The sequence below is a fragment of the Brachycentrus maculatus genome, unplaced genomic scaffold, assembly GCF_059751285.1.
Source record: "Brachycentrus maculatus isolate JH-2025_06_01 unplaced genomic scaffold, ASM5975128v1 h1tg000108l, whole genome shotgun sequence".
Classification (NCBI taxonomy): domain Eukaryota; kingdom Metazoa; phylum Arthropoda; class Insecta; order Trichoptera; family Brachycentridae; genus Brachycentrus; species Brachycentrus maculatus.
Genome location: NW_028280861.1, coordinates 399,409 through 406,075, shown reverse-complemented (window position 1 = coordinate 406,075; position 6,667 = coordinate 399,409).

Here is a 6,667-nt window from a genome sequence, read left to right as displayed (position 1 = left end):
AGGGATCAACCTTATTCATTCAGTATAAACTATACACATTCATTATCATTTTTAAGACATATGTTTAAACTAAATATGCTATAAATCCTTGTACATAATAGCAAAGAGAATTTTCTTAGGCAACTAATAAATATTATAAAAAATAAATTATTGCGAGTTCAAGCAGGTGGCAACCCTGTTTAGTTGGGCATGTTTAAAGGTGTGTTAATTTATAGGTAGATGGCCGAAATAAGTTCGTCTTCCTGGAGAGCGATAGATGCTCGTTATAACAAAACCTCAACTAGTTATCAAACAATTCAATGTATATTTATAGATTTGGCGTTCAGTTTGTAGAACTCCATTTTAATTTTAATATTAAATATTACAATAATTTTTACAGTCCAGAAAATTGTATTTTTTTGTCTGAATCCGTAGTGTAATGGTCAGGACGCTCGGCTACCGTTCTGGAGGTCCCGGGTTCGATTCCCAAGGGGGGTAAAATAAATATAAGTGATTTTATTCACTGTCATATTTATTCAATATTACACTGGACTGGTACCTGAAGTGGAGGGCTGATCACCTTTCCTTCATGTGTAAACGCGTTTATATGACGCAGTGCCCTATGCACCATTGGGGTGCGGATAAGGGTTTTATTATTATTATTATTTATAGATTTGGCGTTAACTTGTAGAACTCCATTTTAATTTTACTATCAACCCTATATAACTAAACTATATTTGTAGATACAATGCCATTTCGCTCACTTCTTTCAACAACGTCATATATCAAAAATCGACGATTTTCAGTTGTGCATGTTTTCGGAATGCCCAGAAAATGTACTATATCCCACCAAAAGTGGCATATTTTTAACTTAATATTTACCCGCTACAGGGCAGAAAGTGTTTTTTTTTGCATTTTGAAGAAAAGGTATTGTTGAATTATTATTTAAAATATACAAAATATTTTTCAAATGTAAAAAACACCTTCAGGTTTTACCTAAAAAGATCTGTTGCACAGTGCCATGTAACCGGTTACTATTTTCAATACATACTTTTGATGAAGTTTCACGTTTTTAATTGCGTAGTCCGCCAGGCGAATGTTTAGTTATTAAGGGATAGATATTAAAACCAAACACTGATTTTTAGAGTCTACTTAATTGTATTTTACATCATTTTGAGAGTGTCCAAATACTTGTTCACAAATCTGGATTATTATTTATTTAGGAGTTATTTTTCATATAATTTATTGTTTTTTTTTGACATTTCAACATAGATGAAGAAGAAAACAAATTCAAATGAAAGAGTTTCTGCTCAATGAAAAGCTTCTTTCATCTCAACCATAGATGTCACTAGTCATTCAAGCTCTATGTTTCGGGCAATATATTGTGCAATATATATAGAAGTTACAAAAATATTAGTTTTGTAGTATCATGGGTAGAATTGGTGAATGTTACAAGTCTGTAAAGTGATCACTTAAACCAGCCTATGATGGTCGTAAGCCCCGTAAAAGCCGAGACTTCCATATTCTTCTTCATATATGTCGAGAAGTCAAAAAATAATGTCCAAATACTTGTTTATAAAATTGGATTTTCTCCACAATATTTTTATTTTTTACGTCTCAACATAGATGAAGAAGACAACGGAAGTCAGAGTATTAACAGGAATTATGGGCATTTATTCCCCATTTTGGTTCAATTATTTTTAATGGCACATTTATCTGTGAGAAGGATAATAAAAGGTTTTTAAAAGGATCGCAAAGAAGTCCCGATTAAATAATAATTAATTACAAAGCCTCGGGAATGTTATATGGGGGCAGATAACAAAATAATTGGCAAGACTTTTGGGGAATTTATGGTTTTGATAATGGTGTTACATTGTCCTTTTGAGAGATGTGACCAATGGGCTGAATGGTGAACGTTTTACAAGTCACAAGTTATTACTTAAACCAGCCAAATGTTATTTAATATGCACTAGGATCCTTGAACTTCCATATTTTTTAATATGAAAATAAAAAAACAAAAGATTATCGAAAAAATTAAGAAAGGTGTGTTGAGATGGTTTGGACATGTGGAACGAATAAGTGAGGAAAGAAGGGTAAAACAAATTTATGAAGCAAATATTGTTGGAAAAGAAGCAGACGAAGACTGTAGAAAACTTCATGGCACGATCATGCATGTCAAATACTTGATAGCGGTCAGCAGTCGGAAAAATTGGTGTAATGTGTATGAGAAAATGTATGAATGGGATTGTGTGCAAAGACAGAGTAGTATGGCGTTCTATTCTCTCTGCTTACCCATACAGAAAAGCAGCGCGATGGTTAGTTAGCAAGTAAATTGCTTTATCTTTAGTTGATATATATATATATATATATATATATATATATATATATATATATATATATATATATATATATATATATATATATATATATATATATATATATATATATATATATATATATATATATATATATATATATATATATATATATATATATATATATATATATATATATATATATATATATATATATATATATATATATATATATATATATATATATACATATATATATATATGTATGTATTCTTTCATTCATTCAAACCCTTATCCGCACCCCAGTGGTGCATAGGGCACTGCATCATACAAACGCAGTGTTATCTTGATCGTTAGCACATGAAGGAAAGGAGATCAGCCCTCCGCTTCAGGTACCACCAGTCCAGGGTAATATGGAATAAATAAAAGAGTGAAATAATCACTTATATTTATTTTACCCCCCTGGGAATCGAACTCTGAACCTCCAGAACGGTAGCCGATCGTGCTGACATATGGAGGCGGATAACTATAGGAAATATATATATATATATATATATATATATATATATATATATATATATATATATATATATATATATATATATATATATATATATATATATATATATATATATATATATATATATATATATGTATATATATATATATATATATATATATGTATATATATATATTTATATATATATATGTATATATATATATATATATATATATATATATATATATATATATATATATATATATATATATATATATATATATATATATATATATATATATATATATATATATATATATATATATATATATATATATGTGTGTGTGTGTGTGTGTCTGTGTTTGTGTGTGTATGGTATGGAATTTTGGAAATACTGACAGCCGTTAATTTACTATAGCTTCCGTTCAGATAAGACGCAATATTAAAAGACCATAAAAGTTATCTTTTGTTAAGGGGAGTTCGCAGTAAGGATATTTTTATTAATTAAATAAAAGTGATAAATATTTTAATCTGAAGTAAAGTTTTTTACATAAATTTTATACATAAATTTTATGTAAAAAACTAAACCTAAACTTTTTATACATAAATTAAAAAAAATATGATGAAACAAACTATTATTTCATTAATTAAGTAAAATCAATAAACATTGCGTGTAAGTCCCTCTCCAAACACAAGAGCTTAGTCTCTTCATTGGAGAGGAAAAGCCTAACTAATATAAGATATGTAACAAGTAGAAATGTCTAGTAAATCAATTGCATTGAAATATTCTTTGTAATATTAGTATATTAAATAAATAATTTTATATATATATATATATATATATATATATATATATATATATATATATATATATATATATATATATACATATATATAATTTTAAATCTGTTACCTGATAACTTTAAATAACCATCTGAGATATTACTAACTATATAAGTATAAGAATCCTAACTGTCCATCAATCCTCCTCCTTTAGTATTTCCCTCCCTCCTTCCCTAAACTCCCATTTTCCTTTGCCTTCCTTATTATCATCAATTTGTAATTTATGTTTTTTTTTAATGTTTAAGTACTATCTACCCTCTTATTGCAAACAGCTATATCGCTCACTCCTTTCAAGAAAGTCATTAATCAAAAATCAGAAATTTTCTGTTGCGCATGTTTTCGGAATGCCCATAAAATGTTCTATATCCCGCTACAGGGCAGAAAATGTTGTTAATGCATTTTGAATAAAATGTATTGTTTAATTAATTATTTTTAATATACTTAATATTTTTAAAATTGAGAAAAAACCTTCAGTTTTCAGCTAAAAGAATCTGTTGCACAGTTAAAAGTTCAATAAGTGGCTTGATATTTATTTTTAATACATTGTATAATATTTTTAAACTTTAAAAACGTTCTCCTGAAAAATCCAATTTTTTGATTTATGACTTTCTTGAAAGGAGTGAGCGATATATGGTATCAAACGTTTTGATCAATATCACTAGTCTGTTTTTGGTTGGTTGAAAGATATCGCTCTTTAGCAATAAGCCCGCCAATGTATATATTTCTTTTCTGTACATGAAGTTTAAATGAAAAAATAATTTATACAGGTTTAACCTAGACGTGAGTAGTAATATATTTTGCAAAAATGTCTAAATAAATTACTTAAAATAATTATTATAACGTTGAGTGTGTAAGTGCCTTAAACAGCATAGAGGGGGTGAGTGGTATCTATGGTGAAGGTGACGTTTTTTGTGGTGTTTCTACAATCATGGGATGGTCTCCTATGGTCGCTATGGGGTTGGGGAAGAGACCCCATAGCTGCAATACATCAAGGATCCCCATACAAAGAGGGTTCTTGCTGTAAGATATCCACAGCTAAACAGGGAGGAATTAGGGTGGTATTAAACATTGAAAAGTATTTTATTTTTACTTGAATGAGCAAGATTTTTGCAATTGCCTCATAAATTTCTTTCTTCTCTCATTCGTTTCACATGTCCAAACAATCTCAACACGCCTTTCTTAATTTATGTCAAAAACATTCTTCTTAATTTTTTAATATTAAGTAAAAAGTATTATTTTTATAAAATAAAAAAAACTTGGTTTTAAATACTTTTTATTATTAATTCACTTTAACCAACCGTTTTCGATAAAAATTTGTCATCATCAGGGTTTATTAAATTCTAAAACATTAAAATACTAATAAACATTAAGATACTCATATTTAATAACATTCCCTTACCAAAAACTTACACTCTGTAAACCATATGAAAATATATTATTAGATTAAAACCAATATTTGTAGCTTTTCCACTTTATTTTTATTCGACCAGCGACCGGGTTTCGTCGTTACCGACATCATCAGACTGGTGGGAGGCTATACAAATTGTCATGTTATATATAAAACAAGGCAGGAGTTGATATAATTTTATTGAGAAATTAATTTAATTTAAATTTTTATGATATTAAAAATATTTTTTATAAAGGTTTTTTTCGTATTGAGAACAAGTTTTTTTTTTGCTCTCAATACAAAAAAACCTTTATAAAAAATATTTTTAATATCATACAATACTTAAATTCACTCAAATTAAATTAATTGATCAATAAAATTATATCAAATCATGGTTATCAACTCCTGCTTTGTTTTATATGTATATAGCATAACAATTTGTATAGCCTCCCACCAGTCTGATGATGTCGGTAACGACGAAACCCGGTCGCTGGTCAAATAAAAATAAAGTGGAAAAGCTAAAAATATTGGTTTTAATCTAATAATATATTAAAAATGCAATTCCATCACGAAGTGTCAGTGGATAATATAAACCATATGAAAATATAATTTAAAAAATTTGATTTCAAAACTCTTAAATGTTAACATTCCAGTATCCCAACATAGGTGAAGATGAATATGAATGTCTCGGTATTTACAGGGCCTTGTCATATGTTGCTTTAAGTATTTGTTTCATTATTTTCCATCGATGTTGAGATATCAATAAAAATATTCGTAAAAATTACTCCTAAGCGACATGTCACATGCCCTCCGTTAAGAAGGCTTTTGACACGACCAGAATTAAGGTTCTAATTAAACTGGTCGTGCCAAGTCGTTTTTGGCCGTCCTCGTTCTGTTACCCACTTCAAATTTGCTAAATTTGTATAATTTCTCTACATTATATATAAACATAATGTTGGACTGTAACTATTGAGAACTTAAAAAAAATTCTGTAAACTTTCATATACTTTTACAAATGTATTTATTATACTATGATATTGTTTAATTTCATCAAAAACAAATTATTATTTTTATTTATATGACGAACATAAGCAATAAAGAATTACTTTTATCAAAATCATGGTCAAAAATATTTTTTTTAAATTGTGTGTATAGTGTATAGAGTGAAGTGTATAGTCCGTCCCTGGGCGGTGACGTTCCCGTAGGAAGATAAGGTATAACACGGCACTTAGGGTCCTGACAAATGGAACAAATGTGTTCCCGAAACGTCGGCACCTCCTCAGCTCTCTGCCATACCTACTACATGCGACACTATTTCAAGAGACAATTCATTTATATGACTTATTGAAACAACCTAACAATAGTGCATATAAATATATATATATATATATATATATATATATATATATATATATAATATATATATATATATATATATATATATATATATATATATATATATATATATATATATATCGCTCACTCCTTTCGACGACATAATATCAACAAAAAAAATTAGGAGATCGTATAGTTTAAGAATATTATAAAATGTATTAAAAATAAATATCAAGCCACTTATAGAACTTTTTACTGTGCAACAGATCTTTTTAGGTAAAACGAGGTTTTTTCTCCATTCGAAAAATA